At 41.9% G+C, this 26,296-nt stretch overlaps 1 long non-coding RNA gene across 1 annotated transcript in view; it reads left to right on the top strand.

Moving 5' to 3' along the window:
- The first annotated feature begins 1,725 nt into the window (after nucleotides 1-1,725).
- Nucleotides 1,726-26,296, top strand: part of LOC123576805 — a 32,301-nt gene continuing 7,730 nt past the window's right edge. Inside the window, exons 1-2 of the long non-coding RNA XR_006701591.1 lie at nucleotides 1,726-1,932; nucleotides 20,590-20,701. This is a non-coding gene — a long non-coding RNA (uncharacterized LOC123576805). The remainder of the gene's footprint in view (nucleotides 1,933-20,589; nucleotides 20,702-26,296) is intronic.

Consider the following 26,296-nt stretch of genomic DNA (forward strand, 5'->3'; position numbering starts at 1 on the left):
GGTAACACAGCTAGTAAATGGTGGATCCAGGATTCAGAGGAGGCAGTTGTTTTCAGCACATGCTGTATATAAAAAGGATTTGGGGCACCAAAGCACATTTGCCTGAAAAATCTCTCATCATTTGTCATAGTGTCTGAAGTTGTCACTGTTAGAAGAATCAAAACTTTGGAAGACCAAATACTCAACCCTCAGAACTAATGGTTCATCCAGTGCCCATGTAGGTGCCGGCGGTGGGGGGGGGGGGGGGGGCGGGGAGGTGGGCAAAAAGAATAAAGTAGACTCCCTACCTATATTATTCTGCGACCATACCCGAGAAGCATTTTCTGACCCAGATAGGGTTAGGTACCTCTCTCGTCAGTGCCCACAATTGCCTGTTGACTTGTCTGTCACATGAGTCAAGATGAGATGTTCCTTAAAGGCAAGTATGTGTCTTCTCTGCCCCGAGTTCTGACACTAGCACATTGCTGTCCAACATGAATATACTTTGAGCTACATATTTTATCTTAAATTTTCTAGTGGCCACATTAAAAAAAAAAAAAGTAAGAAGAAACTGGTGTAACCCATTTTAATACTGTACTTAACTCGATGCATCCAAAATGTTATCATTTCAACCTGCAATCCATATCAAATTTACTAATGAGATATTTTACACGCATTTATTTGGACTCAGTCTTCAAAATCCAGTGTGTGTTTTTATACATACAGCACATCTCAGGTAGGACTAGCCACAATCCAAATGATCAGCGGCCACGTGTGGCTGGTGGCTGCCCCCATCGGACAGCTCAGCCTCAGCACAGCCCCTGGTGTCAGAAGCACAGATGTGTGCATTTCCGAATAACTGGGTGAGGGGACTGGCGAGAAGCCAGCGTGACTGTCGAATCTTAGATGTGAGCGCCAGCTTCAGGGCACTCCATGGTTGTGGCTTGCTTCGTTAGATTTTGCATAGAAACCAGCAACAAAATCAAACACCTCATGGACAATCTATTTCCGTTTCTGATTTGGCAATGTGCACACTTGGGTGAGGCACTGTCAGTTCCCTGTGAAGAGGGAGCACCCACTGCAGTAAACATTTACTGGGAGCCCTCTCCCTGGGCTCCCATGAGTGGGAGGTAATTAGCTGGTGAGGCGGAAAACATATTTTCACAACATTTCCCAAGGTTTGCCTTTCCTTTCATGTAGAGCTCCTTCAAAATATTATCCTCAAACTGCAGTTTGAAAGCTGACCCTTCTAACTCTGCCTTCCCAGATCTCTTTGAAGTCACAGAACAGTCTGAACACAAAGCATTTACACAGTCCTGCGGCAGAAAAATAAACACACATCCCTCCTGAAGGGAGACCCTGGCTTCCAAGTTTCAGAGTGGAGGTCTGCCAAACAGAAGAGACTGACTGGCATCCAGGGCTCTTGTTTCCATCAGGATTACTCCAGGACGCTTTTTGGTCCTCTGCCTTGCTAGTTCAAAAAAGTCACTGGAATCCCCTTAATGCACGCACTGGTTTCTGTGCAATCGGCACCCACACAAAGTTCCTTGAATCGTGCTTACGTGTAGAGCATTGTGATCTAGCAGGATGTTAAGTAAACTATCATCAGAAACAAGTTTAGGTTCCGCATGCCAAGAGATGGACTGTAAACAGACAATCGCATAGCCACAGCATTCTGTGTTGCTTTTCCTCTTGGTACACCGAGCAACCGGGCAAAGAACCAGTCACGTATCAGGTTGCTAAGTGGTGTTGAGTAAATGAATGCATGAACAAACAAATGAATGGCGCAAACTCTCCTCTCTCGCGCTCAGACTTGCAGAGGGAAGCGGAGGGGAAATCTGCTAGGGCTCATGCCCTCCTCGGAATACACGTGGAGCAAACTCGGAGGAAAAGAAGACTGCATCTCCGGTACAGCCCATTATAAGAGAGGAGAAAGGAACACGCGCCCCACAGGTGAGGATGTAGGCTTTTGCGTTGTCTAAAATTGGGACAAGTCTCAGGGTAAACTGGGCACTGCCTAGAGGCTGCAGATCACTTTGTGTTCTCCAGGGCAGGACTGGCGGGTTGCACCTAGAACCCCCCAAAGGCAGTGAAGACCCGAGGAAGCGGAAGACAAAACCGAACTGATTCAGGCTGTGTCGACATGCACACCGTGTAATAGATTTGGGGGCATTAAAGTTAATAGTTTGCAACTTATTTTATTTCTGTTGAGCTCGCCTGCATGGCTCAATTTATCCAAGCGTCCTTTGACCCAATGCACTTAAAAACGGGAAAGGAACCCCATTTATTGGAAACATAAAAAAGGAAAGATAGGGATGGAAACAATGCCCGGTGTCAAAGGCTCTCACAGGTGTGGAGGACACATCTTCTTGTGAATGATATAGGCTACGGGAGTTAGAAAGCCAGTGTTTCTTCTAGAAGGGCAGGTGCTCATATTTCCAGTCATGGGGAAGGAGGGTGGTCCTAGGGCATAGCCTTGATAGGAAGCCAGCAAAAGCAACTGTAGAGCCCAACCCATATCTCCCCACCCCAACTTCTGTAGCCCGGCTTCTCACTGGCCCACACTTCCAAGGTTGCCACATCAGGGAGGAAATGTGGGTATGCTCATGTGTGCCTGCATAGGCTTTATTTTTCACTGGCTTATTTTCTCTTAAGACCCAGACAGAGGAGGATGTCTGATTACTTTTCATCCGTGATGTGTTTGAGCCACTGTCTAAACTTTAAATTGCATTACGTCCTTTAAACTCTTTCTTTTCTTCTTGTCTAGCGAGAGTGGGGAATCATTAAGTGAGAAACATTGTACACACAGTCTCAAACGCATCTTCTTTAAATCCTAACTCTCCAAGTTTGATAATTAAAACAAAACCCAAACTTGGGCACATATGCATTGTAACAGAAAGAAATTGTCGGCCAATTTGTTGAGGCCAGATGGTGGGCAGTGAAGAATAAAATTAGGTTTAGGAATTGGGGGAGGCTGGGATGTAGTAGATTTTGCAAAGTATTCATGAGGAGAGTTATTTATTTTAGGGACATGTAGGCCTATGTGATGTGGGCCAAGTTCAGAGTCCAAGGTTTCTATGCCAACTGGGGGAAAGATCAGGTCGGGAATGGATTTCAATTAAACCAAATGACAGGAATAACCAGCAAGCAGATTTAGGGCAGAAAGAGGTCAGAAAACTGCCGTGAGATCCGTGAGTAGGGACAGATGGGCCAAAAAGGAGGGGAGAACCATGAGGCTGCTTTCCCGCTTCCTGTGCTGGTTAGCCATTGTCCTTCAGTGTAAGCAGGTAAGTGTGCAGCTATGTGCTACGAGCTCCAGAGGAAAGCACACTAATAAGTAAGGCTTCTTTTTGGCTACTGGAAGCTGAAATTTTATTTGTCCAAGTGTTTGTTTGTTTGTTTGTTTGTTTTTTCATTGTAATCATAAAATTCCACCTACTTGAACACTCCCAAGTTTTGGTAGGAAATTAAATGTTTGGACTGGTGATTCTGAGGTTACATTTTAAATATTTTCTCTAAAATCAGAAGCTTCCATAACATTGCGATGGCCAAACAAACTTGATTCCCAGGTCTTTACCCTAGACCTATTTTGCTAAGTGCTTGGCTGTGGTATTATCATTTCAGTTTGAGTAGACGGCTCAGGAATGAAGAACACCTCTCTCATATCGTGTCCTAAATTAGTAAAAATGGTCGATGCTGTAATGAGGTGAGTTGGCATGGGAGTGAAGCAGGAAAGTGCTGGCTGTGTCTTCATCACTTACGGCAAGCCTGCTCCCATGGGCCTGGCACCAGCAGCTTCTAAGCAGATGGTTTTATATTTGTGTTCTTTTAGTGGCTGCACTTCATTTTTTAAAAAATGAACCTCAGGTGCACAAAATTGGGTTACTTGTAATTCTGGGTGTGTGGAAAGCTATCATACATTCATCTAGATCTCTTTTTATTTATTTAGTTTCCTTTACTAATCATCCCCGGTTCCAATGTTCATGTCTCCCCATCAAAGGCATCCACTCTCGTGTCTTTACTTACAATAAATGTGATTGTGTTACACATCTTATTCTGGTTCATAATTTTTTACATGTAGTATTGCGACCCCGTCATTTACATATATCACATTTTGGTTTTCATTTCCTATCGGTGAACATCTAGGGGATGTCAGACTTTCTATTACAGAGTGCTGCAGTAAATATTTTTAAAATTAATTTTATATTTTTATCATGTCTCTTTATGCATATGTGGTTTTTTTTTTCCCGGGAGACATAGGATATAAACATAATGAATTTTCATTAAGTACTTTTAAATGGGTCCTCAAAATGAGCACACAATCCTCCCTGCAACATTTAAAAGAGATTCAGTAAAGGAAGCCATTCATTGAACTGACAGGGTATGCCTCCCCCTACCCCCAGCTTTATTGAGGTATAATTGAAATATAACATTGTGTAAGTTGAAGGTATATAGCATGTTGATTTGATACACTTATATACTGTAAAATGATGACCACAGTAGGGTTTAGTTAACGCCTCCATCACCTCACAAAATTACTATTTTTTGTGTGCGTGTGAACATTTAAGATTTACTTTCTTAGCAACTTTTAGGTATACAATTCAGTATTTTTTTTTTTTTAATTTTTTTTTTCAACTTTTATTTATTTTTGGGACAGAGAGAGACAGAGCATGAACGGGGGAGGGGCAGAGAGAGAGGGAGACACAGAATCGGAAGCAGGCTCCAGGCTCTGAGCCATCAGCCCAGAGCCTGACGCGGGGCTCGAACTCCCGGACCGCGAGATCGTGACCTGGCTGAAGTCGGACGCTTAACCGACTGCGCCACCCAGGCGCCCCTACAATTCAGTATTTTTAACTACAGTCACCATGCTGTTTATTAAATCCTCAGAACCTATTCACTTATAATTGAAAGTTTGTGTCCTTTGACCAACATCTGCTATTCCCCCCCACCCTCCCCGCCCCAAACCCAGCCTCTGGGAACCACCATTCCACTCTCTGTTTCTATGAGTTTGGCTTTTTTAGATTCCACATATAACTGATATAGTATTTGTCTTTCTCTGATTTATTCCACTTAGCTTAATGCCCTCAAGGTTCATCCGTGTTGTCACAAATGGCAAGACTTCCTTCTTCCTCAGGGCTTAGTAATATTCCAGTGTGTGTGTGTGTGTGTGTGTGTGTGTGTGTGTGTGTGTGTGTGTGTAATCTCAGTTTTTTTAAAAAAATACATTCATCTATAGATAATCACTTAGGTTGTTTTCACACCTTGGCTATTATGAATAAGGTTGCAATGAATATGGGAGTGAGTGCAGGAATCTCTTGGAGATACTGATTTCCTACCTTTAGATACCAACCCAGGAGCGGGATTGCTGGATCACATGGTAGTTCTGTATTCAATTTTCTGAGGAACTACCATGCTGTTCCTGATAATGGCTATGCCAATTTACATATCCACCAACAGGGTATAAGGTTTCTTTTTCTCCATGTCCTTGCCAGTTTACCTCTTATCTTTTGCAAAATAACCATTCTAACAGGTGTGAGGTGATACCTTAAAAAAAATAACTTATGTAAAGCAAAAATAGTTGCCTGGTAAGAAGTGTGGGATCTGGGTGAAAGGTATTTGTGAGCTCTTTGTACCTGCAACTTTTCTGTAATTTTGAAATTATTGTAAAATAAAGAGCTAGGCAAGAAAGAATCGACAATCAGGTAAGAAGTCATAAAACATGTTGAGATCAATGTAAGTAGGCATTAATAATAAATAATAACCATTTTCGAAGTTAAAAACAGTGCGACACAAAAGTACTGCATATTGCATGGCTTGTATGGCAACAATGATTTTGTATGCATTGAACGATACATCTTAAAAATATATAAAGCAATATTTAACAGAACTGCAAGACAAAATTAATGTAGCTACCAAGTAGAAGATTTTAGAAACTGAAAGACCAAGATGAGGAAAGACCAAGATGAAGAAAGGACACCTTTTGAACAACACAATTAGCAAGTTTTACTTAATAGATACAAACACACAGATTCCTTCACCCAACATATAGAAAATTTACATTCATTTTTAAAAGTTTATTTACTTATTTATTTGAGAGAGAGAGAGAGAGAGAGGGAGGGAGAGAGAGAGAGAAAGCGGGGGAGGGGGACAGAGAGAGACAGAGAGAGAATTGCAAGCAGTCTCTGAGCTACCAGCGTAGAGCCCAACACAGGGCTCCATTGCATGAACCGTGGGATCATGACCTGAGCCGAAACCAAGAGTTGGATGCTCAACCGACTGAGCCACCCAGGCGCCCCCACATTCTTCTTAAGCAAATATGAAACAGCTTTTATTTTTTTATTTTTTAGAGGTTTTCTTTTTATGTTTACAAGACACATTAATCTATTAAATTTGAGGATACAGTACAAAAAAACCCCACTTCAACGAATTCATCTGACAATGCTGTTCACACTCATGATGCCAATTTTATTGTTTTATTGGGTTTTTTTCTTGTTTCCTAATAATAAAGGAGACTTAGGGCTGTTGGGCTGATATATATTTGGGGGTCCCCACACCCCACCTCACCCATATATTACCAGGGTGAACAGGAGGAGGAGAAGGTCGGCAAGGCCCACAGCAAACATGAAACAGCTTTTAAAAAACTGACCACATTCGGGACACCTGACTGGCTCAGTTGGTTGGTGCCTGACTTCAGCTCACATCATGATCTCATGGTTCGTGGGTTTGAGTCCCACGTCGGGCTCTGTGCTGACAGCTAAGAGCCTGGAGCCTGCTTCAGATTCTGTCTCTCTCTCTCTCTCTCTCTGCCCCTCCCCCACTCGCTCTCGCGCGCTCTCTCTCTCTCTCTCTCTCAAAAATAAACATTAAAAAACATTTTTTAAATAAAAAAAACCTGACCACATGCTAGGCAACAAAGGAAGTCTCAACAAATTCCAAAGAATATTTTACTTAACTATATTTTTCAATCACAACGTAATAAATCAGAGGTCAATTTTTAAAAATGGCCAGAGTCAGAACTTTCTCCCTCACTGAAATACAACTGGAAACCGAGCACCCCAGTTCAAAATACTTAACGGGTTAAAGAAAACTAAGCGAAAGTCATAAAATATTTAGCATGGACTGGAATGCGGACGCAGTAACCTGAGAATGCAGCTAAATAGGTATTTTAGGAGACAACATCAGAGACTTAAAAGCCCATATTCAGAGATAAGGAAGACGAAAAATTAATGGACCAAGCATCCAACTCAAGATGATGTGAATAAATACAAAATGACCTCAATCAATCAATCAATCAATCAATCAATCAAGGCAAGAGGCATAGAAAAGCGTGAGATGAATGCACTCCCTAGAACTCTGGAAAGATTGGGGCTCACTCCAGCTAGTGAACATGGTTAGCCAAACTGGAGACTGAACACAGATGGGCAGCAAACACCTGTCTTACACAATAACATCCACAGAGCGCCTTCCCGTGCTCGATTAGATATTGACCTCTGTGACTGCAACTGTCAGGCGAGGGCACTAAAGCTTATTCCTCAGGAGATCTTCAGGTAGGATCTTAAACTTGGGTGCCCTGCCCAGGTCAGAGCTGCTTCTCAGCTCTGTTTCTCAGCCCTCTGCCAGCACGCTATTGCTGGAGAAATGTTATCAATCATTTGTCATTATTTCCCGCGGGTGTCTTGACTCTGCACTCTAACAAAATAGGAAATTCTTACCTTCTCTGAAGAATTCTTTCAGAAAAGACACCATTCTGGTCCCTGCCTCCAGGGCTAACCATAACGTGACCTCAAGGTGTGAGGCTAAGCTGATGTCCACGCATGTTTGGTCATCAGAGTCTGAGAATCCCCCTTAACATTTGGAATTCCTGATTTACAAAGCTATCTTGTGACAAACCTACTACACTTTAGATAGTAAATATTTGAAGTTTTGATTCACACTGAGCATCATCTGCTTTGTCAGCTGAGAGCATTATCTTAATAAAATACGTCTGGTTTCCAATGGTAAACCTGTATTTCAGGATTGGATTTCTCTCTCATGTCAGTGACTGAGGGAATACAGCAAACCAGATATTATGTTCAAATCGGTTATTACATTTTGTTGATAGCCTTTTGTGTTTCTAGTGTATAAGGAATAAATAAGTAACTGAATCAATATATATTTACTTAGCAGGGCTATGGTTCCACTACTTTTCAGAAATGTATTATCTAGCACTGTTGTCTAATTTACTCTGAGACTATTGTTTCCCCTCTGTGTTTTCTGATATAATCTCAAAAAATAAAAACCAGAAGCAAACGTAATTCTGTCATTCTATTTTTGTTGGAAGCAAGGCGGTTGCTGTTATTCGGTTTGGGGGAAATTAAAGGCGGCACTTGAGATCTGAAAAATTTCCTGGACTTAAAAATAATCTTTGACAGTGCGAACAGCAGGGCCAGTGTGGCATCCTTTGTGTAACAGGCAGAATAAGCCAATTTATTTGCAGTAAGATTTTCTCTCTTTATATAGTCAAATAAATCCCATTCATGTGTGGAGATAATTGCAGGGACATGGAAAACCACTGTCAAAGCACCACATTTTGGGGGTGCCTGGGTGGCGCAGTCGGTTAAGCGTCCGACTTCAGCCAGGTCACGATCTCGCGGTCCGTGAGTTCGAGCCCCGCGTCAGGCTCTGGGCTGATGGCTCAGAGCCTGGAGCCTGTTTCCGATTCTGTGTCTCCCTCTCTCTCTGCCCCTCCCCCGTTCATGCTCTGTCTCTCTCTGTCCCAAAAATAAATAAATGTTTAAAAAAAAAATTAAAAAAAAAAAAAAAAGCACCACATTTTGATGGGAAGCTGCTAGGAATGAGCGCTTTAAGAGAACCAAAAGGGTATAGTGATCGGGTTCAGCTTTTGAAGCAGACACACCGGCTTTGAATCATCTCTGATTCTCACCAGCCATCTGACCTCACTTTTTAAATCTCCAAAAGGAGAATGGTGATAGTATCCGAGTGATTAGCCCGTTGTGAGAATTAAAAGAAGCCAAACTTACGAAGGCCGGCAGCTCCGTGCCTGACCCACGGTGTACCCTTCCCTGTCTCCAAGGAAACTATGAGCACAGCAATTCAAGGAAACAACAAAAAAAAACCAGGGAGTTTTTCACCGTTCATGGGAGGCATCCAGGAGTTGAGAACTATGGTAAGTTTGAAAACAGAAAAGAAAGGCAATGATACTGCTGCTGGTGGGGAAGGAAGCAGAGGTGTCTGGCTTCAAGAAAAAAACATTGTTACCGAAAGGAGCAACTGAGGGCAAACCAGGGCCATCCAGGTCTAACAAGGCTTTGAGGATGACTGTGGTCCCCTATAGGCCATTATCATGCAGGATGCTGTGTGCATCTGGGTTACGCCCGGGCTCCTCACTCCTTGCCCTGACATACGGGGCCTCCACGTGTAGCTCTAACTTTACCCCCACACTGTCACGGCTGCTCCCCACAGACCACCCAAACTTTCTGCTAGCCAGACCTTCCTGAAAAGATCCTGCACCTTCTGACTTCTCCGGCTTTGTTCCCTGCTGTCCCCTCTGGTTAGTTTTTTCCTTTCTTCCCATCTTCGAATTCCTAGCTATCCTCTCTATTCCATTTAAAAGCCACCTTCTCCTTCCCATATTGCAACAATGAGGTACAATAACTGTTGCCTCTTTTGAACTCCTGCAACACTTGTTCTGTACGTCTTTCACAGCATCCACATTATTCACCTTGGATTATAGCTGCTACAATGGGCTCGTTACTCCTAAACTTGTGAATAGCTTGAGGGAAGAAAGGGTCTTACTTATGTTGGTTTCCCCCTGCACCGTGGGTAGTACATGATAGGCGCTAAATGGCTGTTGACAGGATTAGTAAGACCACAGATGTATTTTGTTATGTTAATTTTTGAGAGAGAGAGAGAGAGAGAGAGCGAGCATGGGGGTGGGGTCAGAGAGGGAGGGAGACAGAGGATCCGAAGCAGGCTCTGCGCTGACAGCTGTGAGCCCGATGCGGGGCTCAAACTCACAATCCATGAGGTCATGATCTGGGCCAAAGACGGAGGCTTATCCAACTGAGCCACCCAGGCGCCCCCCACAGATATATTTTTAAATGGACTGTTAATGTGATCCAGCATTTTTTACCATCACGACATGGTAAAAACCACACCCAAATGTTTAGCAAGCATCTACTGTGTACCAGGCACTGTGCTAGAGTCTATGAACAAGACTGAGTTGATTCCAACTCCCTTGTGCCTTATAGTCTAATGAGGAAAACAGGTTTTAGACAATTAATTAGAGCTGCAGTGCGAGGAAAAAGGTAGGAGGAGAAAGGTTCTAAATGAATAGCTCATTTATCACTAAGGAGAAAGCTGTTAGGAGTACCGAAAAAGTTAAGGGGATTAGTTTCCAAATTGTGAAGGTCCCATACCTGTGACTGATTTAGGTGTGAAGCTACAACATATTCTGGGCCCCAGGAGCTGCTCTGTGCTCTAGGAGAAAACTGTTGCCTGTAAATTCAGATTCATTAATGAAGGAGGTAGGCTGGGAAGTCAGGATCATTAGCTGGCTGAAGCAATGCACTAATGTGGCGTAAAATATACTGAGGTCTGCCATTTATGGTCCCCTCAGCTGGCATAAAGTTATTATTGAGTTATTGGGTGTAGCAAAGACGGTAAGGTAACAGGAGGATTATATATTATACACAAATAACAGGCATACACACCCTGAATATATAGGCAGACGCTTCCATTTTATCTCATTCTGTTAATTTAACTTGGTGTTAGGATGTAGGACTTAAAGCACAGTAAATCGCTGGAATCATTTCAGGACACTTGGCTCGGAGCAAAGCTCTCTCTTTGGCTTAAAACCACTCTGATTACTCCCAATACTTCCTACAGAAAACACTCAACTAGATGTTCCACATTCTCTTGAGAGTCATCTTTCCAAAAGTAGATGACAGAAAAAATTGACTTGGAATAAAATAACAGTGTCTCAGGATTCCAATATTTAATTTCAATATTTCCTCTAAATGAGGACAGAGTTTGGCCTGCAAACAATAATGGCCTTTTGAATCCTGTTTATTTCTATTTGGCCTGAACATATATCAACCTGCAAAAACCTGGGAACCCCTCTGGGCCAAAGTAAGGGACTGCATGTTGGTTGGTTGGTTGGTTGGTTGGTTTTTTGTTTGTTTTGGTAGAAGTTAAAGAGAAAGGAATTACGCAGCTAAACTGCCACCCCAACTCACTGAGGTTCCTTTCCTGGGGGTTGCTACCATACCTACAGAGAACGATTCAAACTTCTTCATATTATTAACACTAGAATGATGGGACCACCGCACACAGGCGCCTTGAGTGCAGTATAAAGTAGTAGCTGGACGCCAAGGCTCTGAAATGAGGAATATCTGTGTTTTAGCTCTACTATCTGTGAGCTGTATGAACTTGAGTAAGTTAGGGAACCTCCCAAAGCCTCAGTTTCCTTATATGTAAAACGTAATTTATAATATTACCTACTTGGCAGAGCTGTGGGGATTCAAATGTGCTAATACATGAAAGTGCTGATCTATGGTAAGTTCTCAACAAATGAGAGTCATTAGGATTATTAATGTTATCTTGATTGACCTCTACCTCTATACCTAGCAGGTGCATAGGTGAATCCTCCTTCCAATCAGAGAGAGCCCACCCTCCGTTCCCTCAGAGTTCGAGAAGCCGTGAGATCACTAAAGAAGGATAGGCATGTCCACCAGGATTCTTTTGGTTGTAAGTGACACAGACTGACTTAATCTACTCCAAAGCCAAAATGGGATTTGTAGGAAGGGGTATGTGTCAGGCAAAGGACATCTGTTGCCTGTTATCAGGAGCAGAAACCCCAATACTGCTACCAACTGCATTTTGGTATCGGAGTCTCCAAGGAAAACAACATCCAGCACCGGATGGAACATCACTTCACTCCCCAAAGAAGAGGCAGGGCAAGATCAGCTCCAATAGTTGGAGCTAGTCCCCCACGGCCAAGCCGTCCCCCACGGCCAACGGGGTCCTCCTAGCATCAACACAGGGCAATTGGCCCGCACTCACTCCCGTGCTGTGGTAGAAGGATTCCATCTCCTCCCCAAGGTGGACAGATGTAATAGTGGGGTTGGCCAGGTGCCATTTAACACACATGCTTAAGCAAGACAAAGGAGTACACATTCAGTCTGAAACAGGGTAAGTTATTCCCACGCAAAGTGATAAATCCAGCACAGGCTGTGGGGACTCTTTATCTCTTGGTAGGGAAGTGTTCCAGGACCAAGGCCTATTCTTATGTGGCTGGATTGGAGTTGACAAATGACATGCATGGGACTGCATTTCTCAACACCAGGAGTAGCTTGTGGAGCTGAAGAAAGAAATCGAAGTCATTTCTATCAATAAATAAAACTTAGGCCTTGAAAACCATCAGTTTACCCTTGCCTGTCTCTTCTCTCTGCTTGTTGGTCTGATTTTCTTCTGTTGTCAAATGACTTTCCCTTTGTGGCATCGATCACGGCTACTGGCAACTTCCAGGGCCGTATTCTAACAGCTTGGAAACCAGTGAGGAAATAGTGCATCTCTCTCTTTCAGCTTCTACTTGAAAAATTTCAGGGAAGGGCTCTGGGATTGGTCAGGTGGCCTCTCCTTGGACTGCTCATGTAATCAGGGATTGGGGTACTAGGATTGGCCTAACCTGGGCCCTGTGCCCACCTCTGTCACCTGAAGTAGGTGTGCTATGTGCATATGCTGGGTGGGGGGGATGGGCGGTGAGAAGGGGTTGAGGGTAGACTCTCTATAGCACAAATGTGAGCACTTAGGGAAGAGATCTTAGAAAAGAATTTTCCAGACTCCTCATTTCACTGTCAAGAGACTGGAATCCAGCCACAGCCAAAGATTGTTCAAGGTCAGCTGGGCATGGCCTTCCTGATGAAGTGTTCTCGGCTGGTTAAAAGGCTTTTTATCTTCATTAAGGTGGTGGAATGCAATCAATCTAAAGGGCTCAAAATTTCTTAAGTGTCCATCAGAACTTTAGTGGGAAGTTTTCCTGGTTGAATTAAATACATTCGAATAGGGAGATGGAGCATAAGAGGGCAGGGAGGGTCCTAGATGTTACAATTTGCAACTTTTGGAATTGTTATTTCCTTCAAACCCCAATGGGACACTATTGGGATTTGTTTCTGAGGACAAGCTGTGTGAACACAAGCTTCAGAGGTGTAAGTGGCTTCCACAGAGGTCCCAGGCGTGAATAAGTGGGAGCTGAAAATAACTTCTCAAACTCCTCATAGGAGAGGACCCAGTTATCACTTTGCCTCTGAGCTTTCCTTTCTGTCCTTATCCCCATGGGATTCTGCCCAGCCTATGAGTGGTCTAGTCCTATTTCTTCTGGTTGTTGGTTCCCACACTGGGGTACACTGGGGTGCACTGAGAGGTATTCCAGGGGGAGTGCTGGGAGTAGGGGAGCCACAGGATAAACAAAGAGCATTTTCTAGGTTTGACAATTAAAAACATGGCTTATAATTAAGACAAACATCTGAATATTATGGAATGGAATTTTAATAGTATTTCACAGTTTACAACGAATCAGGAGATTCTAAAGTCTTTTTGATTTTACTGCCCTGGCCCTGTGTCCTTGGTTCTCTTTGGGGTGGGCTTTCATTCTTGTCAAGTGCTAGGGGTACCTTAGATGGAAAGTTCAAGGAGCCGTGAGGTACTAGTTGTACCCAGAGCTTAACTCTTCAGTCTGAGGATCAAATAACTGTACTTAGAATTCATTTCTTCCTTGAGCCTACACACTTCAGAAAGCCCACTTTCTTTTGCTATGGTGATTTTGGAAATGGAAGAATGCTATCAAGGACAGTTATCTTACCCTTTCGTCTTCCTATTCCAGGCTAAACAATGTATCAAACCGATTTCCCTCTCTCCTTTCACTTTGCTTATTGCCTTGCTAATAATGTTTCTTAGCTTCCTTTAAATACAGAATTTGGACATATACCATTTAAGAGCTAGAAGAGATCTAAGAGATTTCCTTACAAGTGAAGAGCCTGAAGCCCAGAGAGGGGAGATGACCAGCTGAAGATCACACAGCTCAGCAGTGTAACAGAGGCAGAGCTGGAACCCAGGTCCTGATTCTCATTCCAGTGCTCCGTCCATGACCCCTACCCTACATAGACACTACCCCGAAAAGGGTTCGACTCACGCTAAGGCTTATGAGATTTTATTTCCCTGCGCCTTGTATGCCTTGAATGCAACTTAGACTGGGTTTTGTTTTGTCTCGAGAGACAGTACTATATTGAGATTCAACTACCTCTCAGAACATATTTGCTCATTTTTCCTTGTATGTGTTGACTTTTGTGACTTCTATGATATCTAGAAGAGTTTTAGATGATTTTGAATTCACTTTTTAATTTCTAAAGTGTCAGCAACCTTTTCTCATCTTGGTGATACCTGCAGAGATCTGTAGTGCTCTCCTCTGATCTGAATTCTAGAACGTATATTCACAGGACACTAATTTGGCAAAGTTTCACCAGCAACACAAAGGTCCTTCATCACCTGTGGAAATAGGTGTTCTCTTTCTTTCTATTAATATTGCCAATTATATTAATGAATTCCCTTATGTCAAAACCTCTTCATATTCTGAAATTAATTCCACTTGGTAATGACTTATTTTTTTAATTGTAATTTTGGATTCTCTTTGTTAGTATTTTATGTAAGATTTTTTTTTTTTTTGGTATCAGTATTCATAAGTCAGATTTGCCTAGTGCCATCTTTATCTGGTTTTGGTAGCAGTATTATAGTCACTTGTTTTCTTTTAACGTTTATTTTTTGAGAGAATGAGAGAGAGAGGGAGGGAGGGGCAGAGAGAGAGGGAGACACAGTATCTGAAGCAGACTCTGTCTCTGAGCTGTCAGCACAGAGCCTGACGTGGGGCTCGAACTCACCGACCATGAGATCATGACCTGAGCTAAAGTCAGACACTTAACTGACTGAGCTGCCCAGGCACCCCTATATTCACTTCTTAAAAAGAATTTGGGCCCTTTCCCTTTTTCTCCCCTCTAGACTCTAGAACAATTTAAACACCTTTAGGATTAATTTATTTTAATATTTCACAGAATTTTCCTGTGAAACCATTCAGGCCCATGTTTCTTTTTTTCTTTTCTTTTTCCTTCCTTTTTTTTTTTTTTTTTTTTTTTTTGGAAAGGAGTTTTTTGAAAACACTCTCATTTTTTAAAAATGAAAATTGGTCTGTAATTTCTGTCTTTAGTAGAGTTTCATTTGGGATTTTTAAAATACGTATCAGCAGTTGTATCTTTCTTTCTGTTTCTTATTTTTGTACATTCTTCACTTTACCATTAAAAAAATCAAGTCAGGGGGCGCCTGGGTGGCGCAGTCGGTTAAGCATCCGACTTCAGCCAGGTCACGATCTCGCGGTCCGTGAGTTCGAGCCCCGCGTCGGGCTCTGGGCTGATGGCTCAGAGCCTGGAGCCTGTTTCCGATTCTGTGTGTCTCCCTCTCTTTCTGCCCCTCCCCCGTTCATGCTCTGTCTCTCTCTGTCCCAAAAATAAATAAACGTTGGAAAAAAAAAAATCAAGTCAGAAATTGTTACACATTTTGCTGATTTCCCCCTCCTCCAACACTGATTGATTGATTGATTCACCAACTGCCTGTCAGTTTTGTTTTCTAGCATTAAATTCTTTTATATTTATTAATTACTTCTTTCTGGTGTCTTTTGTTATCATTTGCTGTTCTGTGTATTGCTTTTTGAATTATGTGTTTAGCTGTTTTATTTTAAAATTTTAGTTAATGCTAGAAATTGTCCTCAGCATTTTATTTAAAAAATTTTTTTTACATTTATTTAGTTTTGACAGAGTGAGACAGAGCATAAGCAGAGGAGGGGGAGAGAGAAGGAGACACAGAATCTGAAGTAGGCTCCAGGCTCTGAGCATCGTTCAGCACAGAGCCTGACACGGGGCTCAAACCCACGAACCATGAGATCATGACCTGAGCAGAAGTCAGTCACTAAGCCGACTGAGCCACCCAGGCTCCCCTCCTCAGCATTTTTTTACAGCTATATCCAACAAGTTCTTTTATTTTTTTAATTATTTTTTTAATTTTTGAGAGAGAGGGGGACAGAGGATCCAAAGCAGGCTCTGTGCTGAGAGCAGAGAGCCTGATGCGGTGCTCAAACTCACCGTGAGCCAAAGTCAGACGCTTAACTGACTGAGCCACCCAGGGGCCCCTATACCCCACAAGTTCGGATATGTTTTGTTTTGTATCTGTCCTTTGTCAAAAAGGTTGTTTAACACACATTGTTTATTTATTTATTTATGTAGGCCAGGTGGGAAACCTTTTTTGTTTTGGGGTCTTAAATTTTGTTACTGTCTACTAGTTTCATTATATTGTGTTGAGAGCACGGTAGTATTATTTTTGCTCTTTATATATATATTTTATTTTAAATTATATTTTTATATATATATATATATATATATATATATTTATATATATATATAAATATATAAAATATATTTTAAATTATATATTTTATATATATATATATATATTTGCTCTTTTTGCCACATACCAATATGGGCCTCTGTTTAGTATATGATTAATCACCCAAAATTCCATATGCTGAGTCTGTAATTACTTTGTTCCCCACGGTTCCCACCCCACTACACTCAATGTGAAGTAGATTTCTATGTTATACTCTTACATTATCCTGTGTATTTCATTTTTGATACTTATCACAAATTGCAACTATATAGTAATCTGTATACTGCATTAGTGTCTGGGACAAATGACCTCCACTTTGGTGGCTTAAAACAAGAGCAATTTTTTTGTCACAGTTCTGGAGGCCAGTGTCTGAAAATCAAAATGTTGACAGAGTTGCATTCTCTCTGTAGGCTTTGTAGCAGAATCTGATCTGGGTCTCTTCTAGTTTCTTGCAGTTATAGGCATTCCTTTGTGTTCCTTGGCTTGTGGCTGCCAGTCTAATCTTTGCCTCCATCTTTTTTTCTTTTTACTGTTTAGTTTTGAGAGAGAGAGAGAGAGAGAGAGAGAGAGAGAGAGATCGACAGAACATGAGTAGGGGTGGGGCAGAGAGAGAGGGAGACACAGAATCTGTAGCAGGCTCCAGGCTCTGAGCTGTCAGCACAGAGCCCAACATGGGACTTGAACTCATGGACTGTGAGATCATGACCTGAGCTGAAGTTGGATGCCTAACTGACTGAGCCACCCAGGTGTCCTGTCTCTGCCTCCATCTTCTCCATTATCTTCTCCTCTGGGCATCTGTTTTCTCTTTCTCCGCCTTGCTTTATAAGGACATATGCGATTGCATGTAGGGTTGACTTGGGTAATTCAGGGTAAGTTCCTTCTCTCAAGATCTTTAACTTAATCACATCTTTTGCCATAGAAGGTAATATAGACAGGTTCCAAGGATTAGGACCTGGGCATATCTTTGGTGCTACCATTTAGCCCACTATATGTACCATCCCTCCTATCAAATACCTGGCTCTTTTACTAAGATCCATGAAGTGAAAACTCATGTCTTTTTCTGTCTCTGTGTATCCCTAATTCCCAGTACAGTACCCAGTTCATAGTGGTTAATACGTAAATAGTTGCGAAATACATAAATCCATGAATAATGCATAATTGCTTCTCTATGTTTAGAGTTAGCTTGCAGTCTTAGCCTCAAGTGATCTGTTCTACCTATAATTGAGTGGAGAATATCTTGTGGATTCTATAGGATCAGACTGACATTTGTATGAAGATATGACATCATGCATAGAACAGCTCATTTTGAGTTGTTTCAAGTACTGTCTAGAATTCTGGAAGATTTCTTCATTTTACCACACTTGATAGCTCCATGAATTAATTTCTTACATGACCTATAGCAACTATCTCGGTGTGCTATTTCATCCATTTTTCTTACTTGTTCAGCTTGGTGGAGCTGTACTAAGATGAGTATTGCTTCAGGGCTGATGGATTGACTATCTTAGTGACCAGATCATTCTACCACTTCTGCTGAGCATTTATTTAAAAATGAATGTGTACCCTGCATACCTCCAATGCAATTTTGAAGTAACTTCCACGCTTAGTTTGAATAAGCAAGACAATAAAAATATTTTTAAAATACAAGAAATAAGATACAAAAAGGAGAGGTATATATGTAGATACTCAGGATGAGATAACTATTGTAATCATATTCTAAGTTAAGGGATGATATTATTGGTGATGGAAAAAGAAAAAAAATTATTTCATTAACCAATTAAAAGAAAAATATAAGTTCATTAGAGACTGCAAAGTTTTTCTTGACTTTGGGCTCTAGAAGGAGGAATTTAGTGTATGTATTTTACTTTCAAACTGTCTTTTGTTATTAATCAAATTCAACAACACCCCCCCTTATTCCCTCTGTTCTTTCTTAAGCTACTGTCAACTGTAAATTTCTTTGTGACTTTGTGGTAATAGATAGGAGTCATGAGGAGGGTGAATGATAGTAGTGGGGTCATTAGGATTTTCCCCAAATTCATTTTGCTTCTAAATAATGTATATTTAAATAACTAGAGTGAGGTTTAAAAAAATTTTTTTAAAGATTTTATTGTTAAGTAGTCTCTGCACCCAACATGGGGTCAAACTTACAACCCCGAGATCAAGAGTTGTGTGTTCTACCAACTGAGGTAACCGGGCGCCAAACTCATATTCTTTTTCTCTTTTCTTTTGTTTTCTTTCAATATAATTTATTGTCAGTTTAGCAGGTTAGTTAACATACAGTGTATAAGATGTGTTCTTGGTTTTGAGGGTAGATTCCCATGATTCATCACTTACATACAACACCCAGTGCTCATCCCAACAAGCGCCCTCCTCAATGCCCATCACTCATTTTCTATAATCAAGTTTGAAGAGTTCTTTAAAATGTTTGGGGACTGATAGGCTCACTCCACTATTGGTGGAAATCACTAGCACAGTGCTACATCATGTGTACATAGTTGGCACAATGTAGCGATACTGAATGAAAAATCACTGAAGAAATTAGGGAATTTAGAGCTAGAATGCAGGTCTACTTTCTTCCCATATTTTTCATTGTTTCAGGGGGTCAGACATCAGACCTCATCCCCCAGTTCTTCCCTCTCTGCTCACAAGCTTATCTCTACCACCCACAGCCTTTCCTTTCTCCTTTGTATGCTACTGGAGATAATTCTCTTTCGCAAGGCCAATTCCTTCACCTTGTTTTGGATCCTATCCTTTGGATCTCATAAAGAACGTGGTTCTACCCACCCTCCGTTCTCCTTATAATTTCAGTTTCTCTATTAGCTCTTGTCTTTCTGTATATGCTCAAGTGTATTTCATTTTGGTAAATAAAAATGTAAAAAATGTCACAAATTGATATCACTTTCACAGTTAAACTTTGTAAAGTTCAGCTTACATTCCTTGTTTCCTTTGTTCACCACTCACTCCTTCAATCAGTTGGTTATTCAACATTCATTGACTCCTAATTAGTAAGATACAGCAATGACCAGGACACCAAAAACAGCGATACCCTGAAAGAGGTGATAGTGTAATAGGAAAGAAGTTCAAGTAAACAAGCAATTGTAATACAAAGTACCAAGTGTTTTGATAGGTATAAAAGAAAATGTTACAGGTTCTTTGCTATCCCTTCATCTAGGTAGAGTCTAGATGAAGGGTAGAGTCTAGCTAGGTAGAGTCTAATTTCTCTACCTGAGAATTAGGTACAGAATTTCTCTACCAAGTGACTTACTTGACCGACAGAACTTGACCTGAGAATTAGGTAGAGAATTTCTCTACCAAGTGACTTACTTGACCGACAGAACTTGACCTGAGAATTAGGTAGAGAATTTCTCTACCAAGTGACTTACTTGACCAACAGAACATAATGGGAATGATGTTCAGGGATTTCAGCTTAGGGCTTAAGAAACTGAAGGGGTTCAGAAGAAGTCTTCCCAAAATTTGCCACTTTGGCATGAGGATTATTTTGAGCTAAAGGTAACCAACACCCAGCAGACTCAGGAGAAGCTCTTTACCTCTTGCTTAACTGCTATTACAAAGGAAATTTACATTAAAAAAGGGGCCTGTGCCAGGAAGACACTTAATACCAGAAATAACTTTTTGCTTAGGAAACTTATCTGTGTAATTGGGAACCAGAGATGTTTTCCAAACATTTCCTCCCCTTGCCTTCCTGTGAATGGCCTTCCTTCCATTTGCGGCTCCAGAGCCCTATCCCTTTTCTTAGCTCAAGATTTTAGATAAGCCTCAACTGCCCGGCTCCTTTTGAGCCTCGTAACTTTGTGGGGGATTTCAGAAGTATGTACATAATTCAATTTGTTTTTCTCCTGGTACTCGGTCTCACGTTATTTTAATGGTTAGACCAGTCACAAAACCTAGAAGGGTAGAAGGAAAATATTTCCTCCCCTATAAAACCAGCTTCTGGCTGGATTTCTTAGACGATGTTCTCTCACAGATCACAGTCACCGTGCAATGAGAAACCCAAGCCAAGTGGTGAAATTACAGGTAGGTAATCTGGTTGACAGCCCTAGCAGACCTTTCATCTGATGAGTAGCAACTTCCAGTTAACTGAAGGTATCATTTTGGACCTCCACCCAGTCAAGTCTTCAGATGATCCAGCCCCAGCTGCTCTATGACTGCAACAGCATGACGAATCCCAAGAAGGTGCTGCTCAGCAGAGTCCAGTCAACTCCCAGAGCTATCGGGTATAGTAAGTTGTTTCCAGCCACTAAATTTTGTGATGATTTGTTATGCAGTGGTAGATACCTCGGCAGGTGTCTCTGCAGAAGAGAACCTATCCCAGGCTTGGGTAAGGGGAACCTGAGCGAGCTCTCTGCAGGGGACGTGACCTGGTGCCATCCTGTGCCCTCGAGACTTCAAATGAAAATAGTATGATCCATTTTAGCCATAACCTTATACACTAACACCACTGTCAGAAGCTCAAGAGTCTGTAAGGCAATAATAGCATGTGTCTGGGCAACAATTGCAGTGTTTCCCCAATTGGTGTCCTTAGGATATAAATACATACATACATATATACATACACACACACATAGGCATGTCTTCAAAAAACTGTTCCATGTTCAAATAAGTTGGGAAACTATGTTAATCAAGGTGAACTATGACTTCAATCCTCCTAAACTTATCAAGACTTGTTTTATAGCCTGAGATACGATCTATCTTGAAAAATGTTTCATGTGTACTTGAGAAGAATGTATATTCTTCTGGGCGGAATATTCTGTAACATATGTTAAGTCCATCTGGTCTGATGTGTCATCTAAGGCCAATATTTTCTTGTTGATTTTCTGTCTGGATGATCCATCCATTGATGTAAGTGAGGTATTAAAGTTGCCTACTATTATCATGTTGCTGTCTATTTCTCCTTCTAGGTATGTTGATATTTGCTTTATATAATTAGGTGCTTCAATGTTGGGTTCATAGATATGTACAAATATACATGGATATGTAGATCTTCTTGTTGGATTGACCCCTTTATCATGTTGAGTTAGAAACCTGCCCTTCTAGCCACAGTCATGATGATTACCTAACAGGCCTCCTTCACAGAAAGACTGAGTTCCTGGGTCTGCTGCCTTCTGCTATGCCTTCGGGGTGGTAGCTGTTTGAAAATTCTGTTGGTTACAGTCCTGGGGGGCCCATGGAAGTACGCCCCATTGGCCATTAGAGGCAGGTGATGTGGAGGTGTCCCCTGGTAGCAGTTGCAAAAATTGGGGTGCCAGACAGGGGTACGAGCTCCTTTCTGGGTGACATTGATTACTGCAGCCTCATGGGACCAGAAATGCAAGCTTTCTTGGCCTCCAGAGCCAGGAAGTCAAGAGGCATCCCCTAAATGGAGGCCACACAAATCAGGGCAACAGACGCATGTAAAAGTACCCCCCCACCCCAACCCCTGCCGGAGTGCTGGCGCTCTGGGGCACAGCAAAAGGAGAGCACAGAGATGTTGCCTGCCCGCCTCCCTCCCTGAAGAGTGTTCCACCAGGCTTCTAGATGCATGTGTTAAATTAGATGCCTGCCCCTCAGGATAATGTTTTAATATAAGCAGGTGAGCCTCCTTCACTTTAAGCCTGGGAATGATGATCTGCCTCTGAGCCCAGAAGTCCTGTAAGAGCAGTTATGCAGATTGTTAGAGTTTTGTAGGTCTTAGAACACAAGCCTCACTGGTTTTGCAAAGTTAGATGTTTTGGGGGATCGTGTCTCAAGTGTATGTCTTAAAAGTTGGGATGCCTAATATGGGGTTCAAACCCTTTGTTCCTTAGGGAAAAGCCTTGTGTTTTGAGTTGAGATATCAGGAGCCCTTAGTGATGCCTACTTACCCCCATAAAATCTTATAATCTTTCAACAACCAACTGGAGTAGGTATGAACTCAAGGTTGTCTTCAGCAAGCTTGGTCCCAGTGGTCGTATGGCCTACAATATGGTAACAATACGTGGGTTCGTATACATCATATCAACCATGTATGATGGCGGGGCGGGGGTGGGGGGGGGTGTGAACTGCTGAAGTGAAGAGAAAATATGGTTCAAGTGGAATTGAACAACCTTGTAGATCTGGAATGGTCTGATGTTACAAGCCAAGGTCTGCTTGTCCTTTAAAGCCATATACCTGCCCCTGCAGAGGCAGGGAGATAGTTTCTCTTCATTTACTTTCCCATCTGCAAAATGAAAGTGGGAATGGATGACAGTCTTCAGGCATTCCCAAGTTTTTAATGCTATAGATGTTTCCTTCTCTTCATTTTGTTTTTCTTTTATATTAGGCCTTCTAAATTCAGCCAGAGTCTCTTTGATGTCACTGTCTTCTGTAATCCCTAACAGCAGAACGACTTCATCATGTTTGCTTTACATAACAGGAGAGGGGGATGAAGAAGCAGTTACTGCAGAGCTGAGAGGGCACTGAATCCCAAATGCAATTGCTTGTATACAGCATTTCTGTGCCCCTTCCCAGATTCCACACCCCTAGAGACCAGAGACCAGAGACACCGCATCTGGACACAGAGCTTGTTTGCAAGATGAGAAATAGTCTACTTGTTTCCTCTGTTCTACTGTAGACATTGACTTGTGAGTTAAGCGACTTCAGATACACACAACCCATCAGTGTACCCTTCGGTTAACATCGGACTGCATGACCTCTCAGACACCTTTGGGCTTCAACAATATATGATTCTAAGTCAACGTCATCCTTTCTGAACTCTTTTATTCTAGCTGCGTGGGATATGGTAATACTTCTGAGTCCTCAGGGCCAGAGGAAGAAAGGTTCACCCTTTGGGTGATGCTTTTGGGAAATGTGGGCCAAAGGTTTGAAGCAGGCTTATCACAGACCAGTTATAGGGTCAGAAACATCTGCTTTACTCCAATGGATGTGAACTGAGATCAGGAGGGCATTTATTTTTCTGTAAACCCATTTCTCCAAAACCGTCACATCCTTCTGGTGGAAAACAGGGTTTTAGATTTTGTTTTGTTTTTGTCTTTATTTTTTAAAATCAGCTGCCTATATCTGAAGGATGTAGGGACAAGTACAAACTAAAAATAAGTTTAATTTCCCCTGTTGAAAAGGGAAGAGACTTTTCCCCCAAACTTGTTACCTGGAGCATTTACTTTTTAAAAAATGTTTATTTACTTATTTTGAGAGAGAGAGAGAGAAAGAGAGAGAGCAAGCGAGCAGGGAACAGGCAGAGAGGGTGAGAGAGAATCCCAAGCAGTCTCATGCCATCAGCACAGAACCTGATGCAGGGCTTAATCTCATGACTGTGAGATCATGACCTGAGCTGAAATCAAAAGAGTAGGACCCTCAACCAACTGAGCTACCCAGGTGCCCCCAGAATATTTAATTTTAAATAAAGCACATAACTAAGTTTTTTCTGTTTCTTTGAAATATATATAAATCCTTTTAGAAACTAAATAAACCTATTGTCAACTTTGTGATCTAGGAAGTCTTTCTCAAGAACTCGGGACCTAGTTTTTGAAATCTAAACATCAAGGGAAATAGACCCCCCCCCCCATATCCCAGTTTCTGTGGGAGGATAGGAGCCTAATTTCAATGAGCACCTTGCTCTAAGCTGTAAGGTAGGAGCACATAAAAATAGGAGATGTTTGCTTTCCCTCTGGATAAAGCCAATTAACTAACATGAATAGTCATTCCAGTTAACAGGTGAATCTAGAATGAACTATTTGTGACCAATGGTGCTGTCAAGACTTCTTACCTGAGGACTAGTTATTATTTGTCTTGAGACCATGTATGTAAAGGGTGGTATCTGCTTGGCTATATCAAAGGCTGAGGTTTCTTTCTGTCTCCGCAATGTCTTAGCAACCGCCTGTGATGTGCATCATGCCCAGGTTTAATACTTTTTCAACAATAAAATTGTTTTCCTTCTCTTCTGCCTTTTGTGGAGAAGTTTCTGGATTCGGAGAAAAAAATTGTTTTGAATTCTATTACCCTAACAACGGATATTCTAGATCAATGGCTTTCAAACTGTGTTCTCTAGAGGGGCCTTGAGGACTGCGGGGGGCTGAGGAGGACAGAAGACTGCTGGGGGCTTGCTCTCTGGGCTCTGCACTTGCCTCCCCCCCCACCACAGTATCCTTTCTGATATGTTGATATATGATATTAGTGTTCTAGGTAAATTTTGCCTAAGGTCAAAGTGTCTCTGGTAAAAAATAAAAATGATTAAAAAAACAGGTATCTATTCTGTACATACATTTTCATTCTCTCTTTCCCTCCTTCCTATAGAATGAAAACTCTTTGAGGGCAGAGACTTTGTGTGTCTCAAAACTTCCTCAAAACTTAGGAGAGTCCCTGGGACGGAGTAGGTACACAATTACGTTGAATTCACGGATGGCCATAGATAATGAACAAGGAATGCGGGGCAGAAAAAAAGCAGAGAATGGACACACGTGTTTATAGCAGAATTGTGGCTTCCTGTGACTCAAAGAATGTGTGTGTACAGGGATATAAAATGTAGTAATAACCAGTCAGGAGCACCTAAGGCAGACATATTGCAAAGCAGCTAAAAGCACAGGCTCCTGGATAACAAAGCTGGGATTATAAACCTTGTCTCTGATTAGCGATCTGTGTCACTCTGAACAAAATTCTTAATCTTGTGGCTCAAGTTCTTTACCTGCAAAATAGGAGATAACAATATTCCTGAACTCTAATTCTATCCTTATGCTTGAGCAAGAGGGGCCCCTGCCCTGTGTCCCATGCTCTAAAGGACCCTACAGGTCACAAACACAAAACATGCAGTGTTTTTATGGAATCCATGGACACCTCTCTTACTGAGAAATCCTGTGCTCCTCCTGGGCACAACACGACTCATGGCCCTAAGTGTCTGCTATGGGATTAAGACAGGTCATACCCCAGGAACACTCTGCTTCATACTCTATGCTTTAGAAACAAAAGAGTTCAAATAACTTCTTCAAAGTGCTCAGAATAGACCGTGACACTTGGTAGCTATTATTTTCATTGTCCTTGAAGCCAGGAGCTCTTCCCCTGCTGGACTCAGTCCTGGGGTCCGATTGGATTAGAAAATTCGATTTGTGGATCTGCCCCGCTGAGGACCAGACCCCAAGCTCCAGGGACCTCCACTGAGGCTCAGTCACCCCAGTGGACCCAAAGAAAGCCTGTTCACATCCCTGGCTCTCAGTTCAAACATACTGAAATTAAGAAAAACAGAGAGTTAAGGCTCACATGACCTAATTAACCAGACTGTGTTTAGGGAGCTGTATTTTTAAATATTCAATGAAATCACACACACAAACTCCTTAAATCTTTATTAGGACTGAGACACTGAAGACGTCTTTTCTGTAAGATGACACAGGTCAACCTTTAGGCGGAGACCTCGGGAACGGTTTTCTGGCTTCTCTTAAGGCCCCTGTCTCACTCAGTGTCAACTTGTCCTCTTTCCGGGGACATCTCAATGAAGTAGTCATTATGGTAACCATAAATTTTATTGTCCAACCAGAACACTTTAGTGTCAAGGGGGCTATAAGTAATGATGCCAAGACAACAGGCATGAGCCCTGACTGGTCTGGGCAGAACAGATATATGTTTGGCCCATCCGCTCAGAAGTTTATCTGAGCCATCTGCCAGTTTGGGACACCCCCAGTTCCCATCCCTTGCTGAAGTCCCTGATTCTGGTTCAGTACAAGAGGTGATTTTGTGACATAAAAATACAATAGTCCATCCCACATCCAAGGGTCATTCTCTATTTCTGTGGCTGCCACGCAATGAACAGATTAATCTATAATTTACTCTTGCCTATTCCCAAAAGATGAAAGGTGGCTTGTGGCCACTTAAA

This window comes from Leopardus geoffroyi, chromosome D2 (assembly GCF_018350155.1).
Source record: "Leopardus geoffroyi isolate Oge1 chromosome D2, O.geoffroyi_Oge1_pat1.0, whole genome shotgun sequence".
NCBI lineage: Eukaryota > Metazoa > Chordata > Mammalia > Carnivora > Felidae > Leopardus > Leopardus geoffroyi.